Source organism: Meriones unguiculatus, chromosome X (assembly GCF_030254825.1).
Source record: "Meriones unguiculatus strain TT.TT164.6M chromosome X, Bangor_MerUng_6.1, whole genome shotgun sequence".
NCBI lineage: Eukaryota > Metazoa > Chordata > Mammalia > Rodentia > Muridae > Meriones > Meriones unguiculatus.
In genome coordinates this window covers 33,883,814-33,901,879 of record NC_083369.1, presented here as the reverse complement: position 1 = coordinate 33,901,879, position 18,066 = coordinate 33,883,814, and the positions used below count along the sequence as shown (strand labels likewise).

General features: G+C 36.8%; 1 long non-coding RNA gene across 1 annotated transcript in view; it reads left to right on the top strand.

Annotated features, from left to right (window-relative positions):
• Positions 1-18,066, top strand: part of LOC110542643 (uncharacterized) — a 174,326-nt gene that overhangs the window by 71,248 nt on the left and 85,012 nt on the right. The window contains exons 3-5 of the long non-coding RNA XR_009588530.1: positions 12,331-12,509; positions 14,931-15,005; positions 15,651-15,840. This is a non-coding gene — a long non-coding RNA (uncharacterized LOC110542643). The remainder of the gene's footprint in view (positions 1-12,330; positions 12,510-14,930; positions 15,006-15,650; positions 15,841-18,066) is intronic.

Sequence of the window (18,066 nt, the reverse complement as noted above, 5' to 3'; positions counted from 1 at the left end):
TAATATACTGTAAAAATACAGACAGTTATTTTATGTGGATGGTATAAGAGCTTTCTGCAATTAGTCATGATGCATGAAAAAGTAAAAAGTTAGTTATGAAACAGAAAAAAATAAAATTTTATCATAGTTTGTGACATAGTATTAAATTAGTAGTTGAAAATTATAACATAAATTCTATATATCAGTGACCATATAAATCAACAGTAAAAGAATAGTTTAATCTTAAAAGAAGAAATAAAAATTTGAATAAAGATCCATGAAATAACAATAAGATGAAAGATCACCAAAACTGGGTACTGGTGAAATATGAAAAATTCACATAAAAACAACTGACTCTTATCCAATGAAAAGACTTGGGCAGAAAAGAAAATTAGTAATACCATAATTAAGTGTATTAGGAATGACTCCTATTTATTACAGTGCTGGTGAAAGAACCTGCGCCAAGAAAACCATTTCTTTACACGTGATGGATGACATTTCCAAGGACAGATTAACAAAGTTTGACAACGCTTGTCATTATATCACTTCTTTTCCCTTCGTTTACTTTAATTCTTTTGAAATTCCTTATTTACCTCAACACTGGTAATTCTGAGCAGCTTTAAATATTTTCATCATGGTACTTCTTGGGTTGTATCACATGCAGTCATCCTTTTGCTTGCATCCATGAGGTTTCCCCAGTCAAGTTGTTCAGATATTTGACCATGTTAAGTATAATGTGTACATCTCTCTTCCATTTATGCCATTTTATCTCTCCAGTATTCATTTCAAAATACCATTAGCTTGAGCACTGAGACATTTATTTCTGAGACACATTAGAGGGACCAGCCTGTGGGCCTCTATGCAGGTGTTCAGTAGTATTAAAAGCACAATTAAACACTGTTAAAATACATATAAACAAACTATTCTTATTGCAAGGAGTCCTTCTGATTGTATTTTTTCCTGTAAATAAGCAAAAATGATGGGAGACAGGCTGATGTATTTCCTTAGTTGACAGCCAGTGGACTCTTCCTTGCTGCTCTAGTTGCCCTGTGCAATAAGCACTCAAACAGTTGAATGAACCAGTTTTGAACACACCTTGAAAGTGTTTGGGGGAAGCTACAGATATTTACTCCAGCTGCTTGGTTGTATCCTAGCCTGAGATTGTTTCAAGCAGCTTTTGAGGTATTTGCTAACAACCTTTTTCTTCAGGCTGCAGGGAAGAACATGGACATTTGTAACCGGTACAAAAGAAACAATAGATGTTTGGTGGGACTGTAATTCTTTGTTAGCATGAAGGGCTGCAGTGGAGATGCAGCTAAGCATTAGTGTACTTGCCTGGTGTGCACAAGATGCTGAGTTCACTCTCTAGCATTGTTTAAATCACAATAAAAGTGAACAAATAAGCTGAGCATTATAGCTCACTCCTATCACCTTAGCACTTGAGTAGCTGAAACATGAAGTTTGCCATTAGTTTGAGTCCAACTTGGAATACATAGCAAGTTCTGGACTAGCCTGACTACACAGTGAGATTCATCTAAAAATAAAATAAAATAATGAAATAAACAAAAAGTAGTGCTAATCAACCTAAAAAATTAGGAACACAGTTTATAGTATACAAAATTTATGTGGGGATATATTTAAAACCTTCTTTTTTTCAATTATTTTTTTATTTTTTATATTAATCACAGGTTATTTACTTTGTATCCCAGCTGTAACCCGCTCCCTCATTCCCTCCCAACCCCACCCTCCCTCCCTCATCTCCTTCCTGCCCCTTTCCAAGTCCACTGATAGGGAAGGACCTCCTCCCCTTGCATCTGACCTTAACTTATCAGGTCTCTTCAGGACTGGCTGCAATGTCCTCTTCTGTAGCCTAGCAAGGTTGTTCTGGGGGTGGGGGGGAATAGAATTTAAATATTTAAAACCTTCTTAAAAGGCACAAACACATATTTAGCACACCTTTATTTATTATGTGTACAAGTGTGTGTGTGCCATGGCAGACAATATATGGAGTTCAGAGGACAACTTTTGAGAGTCAGCACTCTCTTTCCACCATGTGGATCCCAGGGATTAAACTCAGATTCAAGCACCTTTACCCACAAATGGATATTTAAGCAAATAAAAAGACACTCTTAATTTTAGATAAGACTATTCAATATATTTAAAATGTCAAACCTCCCCATATAGAATTTTAAATTTAAGACCGTTACAATGTCAGGCAGTGGTGGTGCACACGTGTAATCCCAGCACTCAGGGAAGCAGACACAGGCAGATCTCTGTGAGTTAGAGGCCAGCCTGACCTACAAAGTGAGTCCAGGACATCCAGTGCTACTCAAAAATCCCTGTCCTGAGAAAACTAATACCAAAAGCAACAACAACAAAAAATACAACTTCAATAAAAATACTTACACACCATTTGAAATTTAAATTGGTGGAAATAGACCAATACTAATTTATATGGAAAAATAAACATTTTAGAAACTATATAGAAACAAAAATAAGAAAAAGAACATGGACTTATTAGTCCTAGCAGATATAAATGCAGATTACAGAGCATCTATGATTAAAATAATATAAGTATGGCTTAAAACTACAAATATGAGTAGAATATAATAAATAGATAAAATAATTCTATATATAATACATAATAAAAGTCAACTTATTACATTGGAGCAATAATAAACAAAAATAATAAGCAAAACTAACGTTTGGGTTGCTGCCAAATGCTGAGGCATATCACATTAGGCTATAGCAGGTAGATCACAAATTAAAGACTGAGCTACATAGTAAATGAAGACATAAATAAAATAAAAATAGGCTTTTACAAAAAATGGTGGTTTGACAAATAGATAGATATTTGGAAAAAAAATCAGAGACATTCTATACCTTACAACACTGTTAAATACATAAGGATTCTATATTTAAGTAGTTGTATACAAGCTACAAAAGCTAGTGAACTTTCCTTTAACTGAGTGATTAGGTAGATAGATAGATAGATAGATAGATAGATAGATAGATAGATAGATAGATGTATTAACGTATGTGCATGATGTCAGAGGCTCTGTTTTCTTCCTTCTTTCCTCCCAAAGCAGTTAATGGTAATTGATTCATTCTAAGTGGTAATATATGCATATATCACAAATCATGAATGCAACTAAAAGAAAAATTACCAATTAAACTTAGCCACACTGTAGAAAAGGATGTTAAACTGTGAATCAAAAAACAGATGCAATAGAAAGAAAAATAACTTGAGAAATGGGACTATATAACTCAGGTCAAAAAAAAAAAAAAAACATGATTTCTTCATGAAGAAAAAAAGGAGAACAGCCTAAAAAAAAAATTAAATGTGGTGACACGATGGCTCAGAAGTTAAAAGCACTAGCTGCTTTACCAGAGGAACTGGGTTAGATACCAAGTGCCCATATGGTATCTTACAAATGGCTGTAATGGCAGTTCCTTAAGAGCCAATACCCTTTTCTGGCTTCTGTGTACATCAGGCACACATGTGGTACATAGATATACATATAGGCAAAACACCCACACACATTAAACAAACAAACAAATAAATAAATAAATAAATAAACTTTTTGAGGACAAACTGGAAGAAAACATTTTCTGCATAAATAATGGACAAAAGTTACTATTTTATTATATAAAAAATTCAATAACAGGGGAGAGATTGTTTCAGAAGTCACGCTGTTACTGGTTTGCTTTAAAAAAAAATCAACAGTAAGATGTGGGGGTCTGTCATTGTCAAGAACAGAACTTGGGGCTGGAGAGATGCTCAGTGGTTAAGACTCTTGCTACTCCTCCAGAGTTTGGTTCTCATCATCCACATGTCAGCTTACAACTGCCTAGACCCCCCCAGTTCCAGGTGATCTGAAGCCTTCTTCTCATCTTCACAGGCTGCCACACTCACATGCACATGTAAACACATGCACACACACACACACACACACACAAACACACACACACATAATTTTTAAAAATGAAAAGAAACTATAAGAAAACATTTAAAAACAGAACTTGCAGTTTATTAACTCCTTTATAGTAGAGAATTCTATAGTGTAGCTAAGTTAAAAAGTTATTTTTCTTTTAATAGCATTGATGATTTGTCATATATGCATATATTAACACTTAGTATGAATAGTTACCATTAAGTGCTCTGGGAGGAAAGAAGGAAGAAAACACAGCCCCTGACATCATGCACAATTTTAATAAATCTATTTATCATCTATCTATGTACCTATCTACCTACTTACCATCATCATCTATTCTTCTTCATTTTTCTTCTCCACATTCCCTCCCTTCATGCTTTCATTTGTGCTTCTGGAGTCATATCACATTCATTCCACAGACGACTTCTGAACTACTGTGTTACCAAAACATCTTCTGTCAACAAAAGGGACCTCCAGCAGATATTTATCAGTCTTCATCTCAGCTTCATTAAATCTCAGCAACAATTGACAGTCTCCATCCACTTACTTCATTTCTTTCTAGGCCACTATTCATTTTATCCTTGACAAAAACTGAGTCCGTTCCTCCTTTTCTTTTTTGCCTGGTCATCTTTGATGTACCACAAATCAAATTCACTGAGAGTAGAAGTGAAGACATCTTTTGCATATAAGCTTCTCTTCTCACTGTGTTAGCTAGTTTCCAGTGATGACCTCCCATGAATGATGTCTGTTCATTTTCCCACCTTATACAGTTACTTTGCATAGTGAATATGGGGCTGGCTCCATGATCATATTATATAGAGGAGATAATGTTGAGTAGTTTCTGAGTATATCCTTTAAGAAAGCCTGGGAGCTTCTCATTTCACATTATGGGAGTGCTAGTTGCCTTTTAAGAAGTTCAAGTACTCCATTGTATAGTCAATGTGAAAAATTCAGGTGGTCAGGAACAGGCTTTGATATGGCATGGAAAGAGAAACCTAAGAAGTTTCAATTGAGTCTGGTTTTCCAGGTTTCCCCTTCTAAGGACACTGAAATTTGGTATAAGAGTCTTGGTCTTTCCAGACGCATTAAATTCCTGCGTTAAAATAACAAATGAAGTGGAAGAACAAACAGACATAGAGCAAACAATAGTGGATGTTTTTAAGCCATTATCCATTACCATCTCTTCTCCACACTCTCCCACACAAATATGCCTGTTTTTTTTTTTTTTTTCTAAAAACTTCCTGTTCTTTAAAGGAAAAAAAAAATGCCTGTTCTCTCTTGCTGCAATGGCCCAATTGTGTATATCCTAGCAAATGAGATTATGCCTTACAAAAGAGGTGCAAGGGACCTGTTTCTTCTTCCACATCAACATGCAGCAAGAAGTTCTATTTATGAGGAACAAACCCTTCCTAGACACTAAGTCTTTTGTGATTGCAATTTAATTATATTTCTCCCTTTCCTTTCTTCATCTTGGATGATTTTTGTCTTCAACTTCTCAACCTCTAAAACTTTAAGCAATGAATGCATATTGCTTATAAATTACTCAAAGTATTTTAGTACAGTGTCATGATTAAACTAAAACACTTGCCCTAACCATGGTCTTCTCATCATACTATCATCACACTCTATACATTTTTGCTTCTACCATGGAATTCACTGTGATGGAAGCATGCCTAAAGCCATCCCTTGCCCACAACTATCTTCTGAGAGTGTCTCATGCAATTTTGTGCTTCAACTACATTATTTAAAACTGCCATCTGTCAAAGATGTTTCTGTCATTGACATGGATTGTATAGATATCTAGGACATCAATTTTTTTCACATATGGTGCTGTAATTTAATATGAATTTGGAATATATATTCTCATTAGAGGAATAAGTGTTAAGTTGTGATTTTCCTATGATTATCATATGTAATGGGTATCTGTTTGCATTCCCATTTCCTCCATTCAGGTGACTCTGGATAGACTTGGAAGTTGTCCACATTGCACTATTCAAAGTTATGTAGGTATTTCATTGCCTATGGTGTTGAAGGGACATATTTCCTTTCATTACCATTAATTACATATATGTATACAAAATATTGCGATAATAATCACCACCATTACCACCTCTTATCTCATTTCCACTCTTTCTAATCACATTGTTCCTAACTAGTCTGCCTTCCAACTTTGTTACTTTTCTATGTGTGCAGGTATTGTCCAGGTCTTCATGACTGGATCAGCCATGCCATGTGCACAAAACAGTCTTCTTGCTTTGAAAATCTTTCCACTTTTTCTTTCATGATGTTCCCTGGGTCTTGGAGAAGGCAATATTGATGTCCTGTTTAAGGCTGAGAGCTCAAGAGCATTTTCCACACATCAGCCTTGTATGAATCTCTGCAAATACCATCCTCCACTATAAAAAAGAATCTTCCCTGGCCCAGGCTGAAAGCAGCACTAGTCTATGGATATAAACATAAATATTTACAAGGCAATTAGATTACATGTCAAGGACATATTGCTGATTCTACTTCTAACTCTTAGGCCCTGTATTGTACACCCAGTTACTTTAGATTAATCCCCTATTGCTACTATATTGAATTTCCACATACACAGTAGCTCAAACTGCCTATAGTTACAATCTTTTATTTCTAGATTTCAGTAGTCACTATGGCCTGCCTTGGCAACTCCAATTTCAGCATAACGACTTTCCAGATTTCTCATGAAAACTCTTGTCCAAATCCAGGAGAGATTTAAGATTTAAAAGAGATTTCTAGTCCATCTCTTTTCCTTAATAACAGCCACCCTGAAATCAGTTCTCTTCTCTATTGTACTCACATTCTCAATAAATGCAATAGGACCATAGTATTTGTATAATGTTCTTGTGGAATGTATACATTTTACCCTTGTTCATACAAATGCTGATTTCTCTACCGCAATATCAGGTTTCAATCCAGATATTGTATTGTTTTTGTAAGCTTGTGTAAACATGCAACCATTTGTTCTCTGTATTTTCTTTTTTATTTTTATTTTTTATATTAATTACAGTTTATTCACTTTGCATCCCAGCTGTAGCCACCTCCGTCATTCCCTCTCAATCCCACCCTCCCTCCCTCATCTTCTTCAATGCCCCTTTACAAGTCCACTGATAGGGAAGTTCCTCCTCCATTTCCATCTGACCCTAGCCTATCAGCTCTCCACAGGACTGTTTGCATTGTCTTCCTCTATGGCTTGGTAAGGCTGCACCCCCTCAGGGAGAGGTGATCAAAGAGCCAGCCACTCAGCTCATATCAGCGACATTCCCTATTCCCCGTACTAGGGGATCCACTTGGAGACTGAGACACCATGGGCTACATCTGTACAGGGGTTCTAGGTTATCTCCATGCATGGTCTTGGTTGGAGTTTCAGTCTCAGAAAAGAACCCTGTGTCCATATTTCTTGGTTCTGTTGCTGTCCCCTCCAGGTCTTTCTGTCTCCCCCTTCTTTCATAAGATTCCCTGCACTCTACCCAAAGTTTGGCTATGAGTTTCAGCATCTGCTTTTATACTTTGCTGGGTAGAGACTTTAAGTAGGCCTCTGAGGTAGGCTCCTGTCCTGTTCCCTGTTTTCTCCCTCTTCCGATGTCTCTCCCATTTGTGTTTCTGAAAGAGGACTGATCATCTTACCCAGGGTCCTCCTTCTTCCATAGTTTCTTTAGTGTAGCGATTTTAGTACGTTAATCTTATGTTATATCCACTTATAAGTGAGTATCTACCCTGTGTGTCTTTCTGCTTCTGTCTTTCTACCTCACTCAGGATGATCATTTCTAGTTCTCACCATTTGCATGCAAATTATGAATTCCTTATTTTAAACTGCTGAGTAGTATTCCATGATGCTAAAGTGCCACAATTTTTGTACCTATTCCTCAACTGAGGGACATCTGGCTTGTTTCAAGCTTCTGGCTATTACAAATAAAGCTGAGACAAACATGGTTGAGCAAATGTCCTTATTGTGTACTTGAGCATCTTTTGGATACATGCCTAGGAGAGGTATAGCTGGATCTTGAGGAAGCAATTTAGCTCTGCACCCTATTTTTTAATTGGATTATTTGATTTGTTGCTTTTTAACTTCTTGAGTTCTTTATACGTTCTTGAATATTAGCCCTCTGTCAGATATAAGGTTGGTGAAGATCCTTTCCCACTCTCTAAGCTGTCGTTATTTCTGAAGACAATGTGCTTTGTTTTTCAGAAGCTTTTAAGATTCATGAGGTACCATTTATTGATTGTTGATCTTAAAACCTGCACTGTTGGTGTTCAGTTCAGTAAGTTTTCTTCTGTGCCAATAAGTTCAAGGCTCTTCCCCAATTTTTATTCTAACAGATTTAGTGTGTCTGGTTTTATGTTGAGGTCTTTGGTCCACTTGGACTTCAGTTTTATGCAGGGTGATAAATATAGATCTATTTGCATTTTTCTACATGTAGACATCCAGTTAGAACAACACCATTTATTGAAGATGCTGTCTTTTTTCCATTGTCTGATTTTGGGTTCTTCGTCAATAATCAAGTATCCGTAGGTGGGTGAGTTTATTTCTGGGTCTTCCAATTGATTCTATTGATTTACCATTCTGTTTCTATGCCTGTGCAATCAAGTTTTTATTACTATTGCTCTGTAGTACAGGTTGAGATCACGGATGGAGATACTTTCAGATGATCTGTTGTTGTATAGGATCATTTTGGGGATTCTGGTTCTTTTGTTTTTCCATATGAAGTTGAGAATTGTTCTTTGAAGGTCTGTAAAGAATTGTGTTGTATTTTGATGGGTATTGCATTGAATCTGTAGATTGTTTTGTTTTGCAGAATGGCCATTTTCACTATGTTAATCCTACTGATCCATGAACATGGATCTTCAATTTTTTTCTTCAGAGACTTGAAGTTTTTTTTTTCAAACAGGCTTTTACTTGCTTGGTTAGAGTCACACCAAGGTACTTTATGTTATTAGTGGCTATTTTGAATGGTGTAGTTTCTTTAATTTCTTTCTCAGCACTTTTGTCTTTCGTATACAGGAAGGCAACTAATTTTTTTGAGTTAATTTTGCATCCAGCCACTTTCCTGAAGGGGTTTATCAGCTGAAGCAGTTCTCTGGCAGACTTTTTGTGGCCACTAATGTATATCATATCATCTACAAATAGTGATACTTTGAATTCTTCCTTCCTGATTTGTATCCCATTGTTTCCTTTAGTTGTCTTATTGTTCTAGCTAGGACTTCAAGTACTATGTTGAAGAGATATGGAGAGAGGGAGCCGCCTTGCCTTGTCCCTGATTTCAGTAGGATTGATTTAAGTTTCTCTCCATTTAGTTTGATGTTGGCTACAGTCTTGCTGTATGTTGTCTTTACTATGTTTAGGTATGTGCCTTGTATTCCTGATCTCTCCAAGACATTAAACATGAGTGGGTATTGGATTTTTTTCAAATTCTTTTTTGGCATCTAAGGAGATAATCATGTGGTTGTTTTTTTTTTTTTGTTTGTTTGTTTTGTTTTGTTTTTTCTTCAGTTTGTTTATATGGTGGATTACATTGATGGATTTCCATGTATTGAACAACCCCTGCATGCTTGGGATGAAGCCTTCTTGGTCATGATGGCTGATATCTTTTATGTGTCCTTGGATTCTGTTTGCAAGTATTTTGTTGAGTATTTCTGTATCAATGTTCATAAGAGAGATAGTTCTGAAGTTCTACTTTTTTGCCGGGTCTTTTTGTCGTTTAGATATCAACTGTGGCTTCATAGAATGAGTTTGGTAATGTTCCTCCTGTTTCTATTTTATGGAATAGTTTGAAGGGAATTGGAGTTAGCTCTTCTTTGAAGGTTTGGTAGAATTCTTCTATGAAACCATCTGGTCCTGGGCTTTTTTTGGAAGGGAGATTTTTTGATGACTGCCTCTATTTCCTTGGAAGATATGGGAATATTCAATCTATTTACCTGATCTTGATTTAACTTTTTAAGTGAAATCTATTAAGAAAATTGTCTGTTTCATTTAGATTTTCAAATTTTGTGGAATATAGGCTTTTGTACTAAGATCTAATGATTGTCTGGATTTCCTCAGTGGTTGTTGTTATGTCCCCCTTTTCGTTTCTTATTTAGCTAATTTGGATAGTTTTTCTCTGCCTTTTAGTTAGTTTGCCTATGGGCTTGTCTATCTTGTTGATTTTCTCAACTAACCAGCTCTTGGTCTCATTGATTCTTTGAATCGTTTTCTTTGTTTCTAAATCATTTATTTCAGCTGAGTTTGATTATTTCCAGTTGTCTACTCTTCTTGGTTATGTGTGCTTCTTTTTTTTCTAGGGCTTTTAGGTGTGCCATTAAGTTGCTTATATGAGATGTCTCCAGATTCTTTCTGGAGTCATTTATTGCTATGAACTGTCCTCTTAGTGCTGCTTAAATTGTGTCCCATAGGTTTGGATAAGTTGTATCTTCATTTTCATTGAATTATAGGAAGTTTCTAACTTCTTTTTTCATTTCTTCCCTAACCAAGCTGTCATTGAGTATAGAGTTGTTTAGTTTCCAATGTATGTAGGCTTTTTGTTATTTTTGTTGTTGTTGAAGTCTAGTTTCATGACATGGTGGTCTGATAGGATACAAGGGATTATTTCAATCTTCTTGTATCAGTTGAGGCTTGCTTTTTGCCAGAGTATATGGTCAGTTCTTGAGAAGGTTCCATGAGGTGCTAAAAAGAAGGTATACTCTTTTGTGTTTGGGTGAAACATTCTGTAGACATCTATTAGGTCCATTTGATTTAGGACCTCTGCCAATGTCATTATTTTCCCATTTAGCTTCTGCCTATATGATCTGTCCCTTGGTAAGAGTGGAATGTTGAAGTCTGCCACTATTACGGTGTTGGGAACTGTGTATGATTTAAGTTTTAATAATGTTTCATTTACAATTGTAGGTACTCTTGTATTTGGAGCATAGATGTTCAGAATTGTGATGTCCTCCTGGTTTATTTTTCCCTTGATGAGAATGAAGTGCCCCTCCTCATCTTTTTTTTTATTAATTTTGGTTGAAAGTCTATTTTATTAGATATTAGGATAGCTACCCTAACTTGTGTTCTGGGTCCATTTGCTTGAAAAACATTTTTCTAGCCCTTTAACTCTGAGGTAGTGTTTATCTTTGTTGCTGAGGTGTGTTTTTTGGATGCAGCAGAATGTTGGATCCTGTTTCTGCAACCATTCTGTTAGTCTGTGTCTTTTTATTGGAAATTTGAGTCCAATGATGTCGATAAATAATAATGATCAATAAATGTTAGCTCCTTTTATTGTGGATTTGGTGGTGTTACTGTGTTTCAATGTTTGTTTTCTTCTCATTTTTTGTGAAGTTATCTATTTTCTGTGTTTTCTTGGGTGTAGTTGTTTCTGTTGGATTTGAGTTTTCCTTCCAGTATCTTCTGTAGGGCTGGGTTGCTGTGTAGATATTGTTTAAAAGTTATGCACTTACACAGGTGTCCTGTATACCTCAGTGGCCCACACGCCATTCTTTCTGTCTCCCTGGTATTCAGATCTGTCTGGCTCCAGGAACTGTTTGCCTGGACTCAACTGGTAGACTCACAGATCAGGGTCTTCAATGTTGAGAATGTTGTCCTAAGAATCCCTATGTTGCCCACAGTGAGTGTGTCAGTGGGAGGTATCCAATGACTGGCTGCTAATGTAGATGGACCCTGGAATCTGGGGTTCTGCTTGCACTCACTTGAAGGTGCACTCACTTGCTAGCAGGCTTAATCAGAAAGCACAGCAGTCCCCCCCTATTATCTACTCTCAGATTTGGGCCTGCAGAGGCAAATGAAAGTGTAGATCAGTCACCTCACTGGTGTCCACTGTTTGTCTGTGGGGCAGGGAGACCCTTACTTGGGGTAGCCACTTCTGTTGTCTCAGTCTTGGAGAATCTCGGAGGCTCCTGGAGGACCAGTTGCCACCCTGCTGCCCCTGCTACCTACTTGGGAGGCTGTTACAACCGCCTGCGGGGAGGCTCTGTTACAATAGCCTGCAGACATGGGATGCCTGTACACCATCCTACTGGGAAGCCTGTACAGCAGCCCACCACTTTGGAACTCAGAGGTCCACCTCTGCTTTCTCAGTTACCAAGCAGGGAGATCCTTGCTTGTTGCAACGGGTACTGCGTGCTGCCTCCACTGCAAAGGGAAGTCCATGCTTGGGTTAAGGGAAAGTTGGGGGGGGGCTGAATATTCGCCATTTTCAGTCCACGGAGATAACTGCAGGTGACCTGGATCCAAATGGTCTCAGCTCACGGGTTGTCCCCTCTCACCCAGGAAGCTTCAATGTCTATTTTCTGGCTCCAGCTGCCCCTCCACTCACCACTTTCGGAGTTTCAGATCCTGTGCCCCTCAGAAAAGGTGCGAGCTGGAGCTGGATGCTACCATTTTGGATTTCCCTATTCTCTGTGTTTTCAGTTAAACAACCAGCCAATGCTGAGAAATGGAAAGAATAGGGTGGGACATCCTCGTCCAGAGCAGAAGAGAAAGAAGATAGTGAGAGGAGAGATCAACAGGAGAGGACTTGGAGCCATGAGGAAAGATGAACGGGACCTAAGATATGACTGAAAGCAAGTATAATGTGTAAAATCTGAATGGTAAGAAGCTATGCAACCTTGGAGATTTAGTAATTATTGCCCAGCATTGTGCTCTAGGTTAACTAAATGCATTCTAGTCTCTGTGTGGTGATTTGGGTATACACCTGGCTTAGGAATAATCGTTGTTTAACTAAAAGATAAATCAATAATTAATATTGATAACCAACAACAAATGATGGACCAGCATGGGACAGAATTTACAGTAATCTAGCAAGAACTTACACAGAAAGTAAAACTACAAAACAGTTTCTTAGTTCTGTCTTTAAAATAAAAGCAAAGGAAGTTCTTAAAGTAGGAGCTTACAGATTCCTGATTTGACAGACCTGTCACAGAGCAGCAAGGCCCCAAGCAGGCTACAGAAAAAAAAAATTATACATACAAACCTCAGAGAGGTAGTTTCTTTAGGTAGAAAAAAAGTGGCTCTTTAACAAGGAAACTTCTCAAAGCCAGACTTTGCTAGCCAAGGCAGAAAGTTTAATCCCTTCGAGAAGGGGTTCTTGCCAGTCTGAGGAGCAAAGATTTGTGGACCCAATAACTTCTCAGAGTGAGGAAGGGGTCAGGAACCAGTGAGGAAGGCAGAAAATTACCTCTCCCTGGAAGCAGGAGCCAGAGACAGAGAGAGAAGCCTCAAGCATCTTAACTGGTAAGGTCTGAAAGGGAAGCTGAGTCTAAGAAAGTAAAGTCCTTAGAGAAAGGTTTTGAGATTTTAAAAGATAATTTTCTATGTTGAAAATGGAGGAAGACACAATAACAGTGCTTTTGGATACCATTTGAGTTTGTTTCTAATTGCACACAAATAATTTTTTCACCGATGATTTCAGTTTTGTATATCCTCTTTGGAAAAGATCAAGATAAGACAGACTTGGAGAAAGAAGAGACTGAGAAAACAGATGCTAAATTAAAAGCCATAGAACAGAGGTTGGGGGAATCTTTGAATCAAAATAGAGAGCCTTCAGAGCAATCGAATCTGGTACTTATGATAACATGAAAAGAGGTGGTTCCAAATGAGAAAAGTCCACAGAGGCTTGAAGATATTGCAAAATGGCAGCCCATTTTGCTGGAGAGAAAGACTTCAGCTATAAGCCAACTTGTTCAGACTGAATATTGTATGTGTATTGTTAAGGTTCAATTACTAGATGAAGGTCTATACGCTAAAGTAGAAATGCAGATCTGTTTAGTGTTGTCTTGGAACAAGGTCATACAGTGGCTGCTGTGCTCCATTTTACAGAGTTTGGAGAAGTGAAATACATGCACCATGCTGTAGATTCATTTTCAGAATTCCAATTGACTTTTTCCTTAAATTCTGGAGAGCATGATCCTAAGGTTACACATTTGTTAGAGATGCTCTCGCAAATTGTGGGTGATAAAAGTGCTTCAGCATGTATATCCATTGGAATTCAACAATATTTTAGACATTATGACATGACACCTATGAAAATATCTAACAGTAATTTTAAAAAGATGGTCATAACACAGAATGGAAATATAATATTTCCCCAAAACAGATTAAATAATCATTTATCAAATTTAAAATATTTAACTGAGATAAGTAGCACACCTGCTAAGATACAATGAAATTTAGAAAAAACTGCTGAATTAGAGCAGCATATAAAGGTCCTAATTCCAAAATGGAGAACAGGGAATTTGTTACACTTGAAAGGAGGTTTTGTGTATATTCATATCATATAGGAAAAGAGAAATTATGGATTCCATCAAAACTAATAAAAATCAGAAATGATAGAGGAAGACCACCTGAAGATCTTGGTCACAGACAAGAAAAGAGAAATCAAGAAGACTAAACAGAACAGGTAACATAAATTGATGATACCTTCACATGGGAGCACCTCTAAAACTGACTGAGACATAAAAAAATATCTCTAGCCAGAACTTCAACAGTACATGGCCAATAAATCCTTGGTTACAATATCCTCAAAATTTATTATGCCATTGTTTTAATTGGCATAGATAAGACTGATTTACTGTTTAGTTTCATCTTGCACAACCAATACTTTCATAATTTTAGGACTGTATAATGCTTGTGAGAAATTTTATGTTTGCAGAACAAAATGACTGAACACCAGAGATGTTGGATCAAACATGACAGAATTCATCCTCCCAGCATGCTGAGAAGTTAACACATCTGTTACAACATCTTGCCTGTTCCAGCATTCTGGTTGTTACTGGCTCAATTGCTTCATTTGCTGTTTCTCATCAAAGCCAGCTCTCAAGAGAGCTTTGAAGAAAGCTACTAATCTCAATTGATCCAGCATTTTAGACTGTTCCAAATAGGACTTCTATTAAGCCTGAAATTTCTCAGAATTCAAAGACTGGACCACAAATGCTAATGCTTGCTTAATTAACCATTTCTTTTTTTTTTTTTTTTTTTTTTTTTTTTTTACTTTCCTTTGGGCCCCCTACCAGGTTTTCTGCACATCCAAAAAGTCAGCGAGAAAAAATTCATGAGAATGATGTCCAATTTCCTTCAAGGGGTGTTGGGTAGGATTTTGGCTGTTTTCTGTGGCTATGAATGTTTATTGTCATTGGGAGATGGTTATAAATTTTTAATGGCCATTTTCAGGAAAAAAAAAAACAAGGTTAGACTCAGGGGTTTCCCCCTTTTCCTTTTTCTTTTCTCTTTCCTAGATAAGGAGAAACAGGGTTGAAAAGAAAGAAAGGGATATACAGGGATATCTTACAGGAATAATAAGACAAAGTTAGATTATTGAATCTGCTCAACTTAAGACTATATTTGTTATTCTCAAATAAGGTTATTTTTAACTCTGGTATAAGATTTTGGATATTGATGCAAAAATAAGTCTATTTTTAATACATTGGTAAATTTAGTATATTGATACAAATTCAAGGGTACTTCCAACATTTTTAAACTGCTATTACAAAATGTATTAAGGTAATGCAAGTTAATTGCTAGTTAATCAATTCATAGTCATGTCAGACACTAGTTTAATTTATCACAGGAGTATATATCCTAGGTTTAACAGATAGATATGATTCTATAGACAGGCTGATTACATAAAGATAAGTAGTCGTCAAAAACTTCAGAGACCTACAGGATATGGCATTTTAAAATGTCTTTATTAATTTAAAGATTCTTTGACAATGAGACTGGTCATCTTCTGGCAGCACCCAGCCTACCCCTCAAAGATGATGATGAGCATTGAAGAACCTCCATATAAAGATGTCTTCAAATATGGCAAATGAGCCAGCCAGGCAAAAAAAACAAAAGCCCTCGTTTCATGACAGACAGAATTTTGCCAAAAATGGGCAAGCTTAAATGCAAGACAAGTTGACTGCTGCACTCTGCCAAGACAGGGTAAACAAGTCCTAAATAATTCCTGCTTCATATATGTCTGTCAAATATACTGAGCCAGAAGGCTGAAGATGATGCTCCAACACTATAGAGAATTTGGGGTGGTTCGGGCAGCAAACTGTCTTTGTAATTTATTTATTTATTTATTTATTTATTTATTTATTTATTTATTTATTTATTGGAAGCTGCTAACATGCACTTACTATTTACTCCAGTAACTAATTTTATTTCTTCTCAAGTCTCTGGTGGGGTTGAAGACCAAATAGCTATAGTTACACAATTAAGTTTAGTTGTTTAGAATTTAAGAAAATGTTTTCATATAGGTAATACCAATAAGGATAAAAGTTAATTTATGTATAGAACTCTAAACTTGTCAAGATAGGATAATCAGATACTTTCTCCTAAATTGTCAAATGCACATGAACTGGACATTGCACATGTAAATCTTACATTAGAGTTTTCATAACTGTTTTATAATTATTATTTTATTGAAAGAAAAGGAGGCTTTTATTGGACTTTAATAGGGAAATGTTGGTTCATGTGGAATGTATACAATTTACCCTTGTTCATTCAAATGCTGATTGTTTTACCCCATTGTCTGGTTTCAATCTGGACATTGCATTGTGATGTTTATTCTAAGCATCACCTGCATCATAAGATTGCTTACATTGTTTCCTTAAAGGGAGGTTAAACTTAAACAGGCTGAGTACACAGTAGGATTGCACTTAACAACATATTCTTAAGTGATCTCAAGGTATATTATTAACTTGCTTGCAAGGTCTGGCAAAAGTCCAGTCTCTTCAAATGCAATAGATATTTCCAGAAAATTTATTACTACAAAGTACCACTTAAAAGAAGCTAATTCATTCTGCCTGACCCCCCTACCCCCGCAGAGCCCTTACCTCTTCTTTAGTTGTTTACTTCTCTTGTACAGAGAAGATAAAGACAATGAACAGGCAAAACAGCTACATTTCCATTGCTTCTCCCAACTGTTGTTCCAAATTACCCATCAAGCATCCCCAGACACGTGGAGGTTTCAAAAAGCTGGCCCTTTTTTCTGAAGCTAGCCAGCCCCTAAGCTCAGATTGAAACTCCTTCATTAATTAATCATGTCTTCAACTGGCAGGTGTACATTTTCTATTGTAAATGGAAGGACATGTGGAGCTGGAGAGAGCCATCCATGTAAAACATGTGCAGACTGGATATGTCATTTCATTCTACGTACATTAAGGAGTGTTTGCTGTGCTGTGTTGTTATAAACCCTTATATTTTTCCCCCTGGGTTGAACAATAATAACATTTTAAAAATCTACAATGTTTAACATCATATGAGGAGAGGGTTGCTATGTTTTAAAGAACAAACATATAGGAAGAGAGAAAAGAAAAACGGGAGGTACTTCACTGGATATAGGAATAACCTTTTAGAAACCAAATAAGGGAAATTAATAAGCTGCATAGTTTTCAAGGAGTTAGGTGTGGGGACCTTTCTGGCAGAAATAACGGAGAGGGCTGCATTTAACAAATGGAGGGAAGGTCTATCTGGAGACTGGGAGTGTACCTGGTGAACAAATAGAAAGTTATAGGATAGGGGAACAAGCACAGGGAAATCCTACAGGGCCTTGTGAGCCAAGGTGAGGAATTCTGGTATTTGCTATAAATGCTGGCAGTTTTTTTTAAAGCCAATGGACATTTCCCTGCTGTCTTTCCCTGCTAATAAACTTGGTGGGTGTTGGGACAAAACGTGGGCAATCTTTGATAAAGGGAAGGAATTGATCTGATAAGTAAAAGGAAACCAGTTTCTCACTGTGGCTATCTGATGACATCTATAGTGAAGAAGAGCAAAAAACCCTCTTAGAGGACTTTAACAACAGTTTTCTGTTTACACACATTATTCACAGAATCCAAAGTTTCAGTAATTTGATCTTGAGTAGCATGCCTGGCTCCTTAATTGTAGAAGCATGATATATAGTCTCTGGATTCCATGGGTTCTAGGAGCAAGATACAGACCTTGCAAGATTACTTCCAGAACACTTTTCAACACTGCAATACAAAAACAAACGAACAACAACAACAACAAAAACTCCAAAAATATACAGAAACACTTCTTCCTCTGAATCTAGTAAAAAGTCATTTTCTGGAATAGATCTTTATGTTTTCATAGGGTAGGAACTGGGTGTCTCTATCCCTGACTCTATGCAAGTACAAGCCCACAGAAACCACAAAGACACCA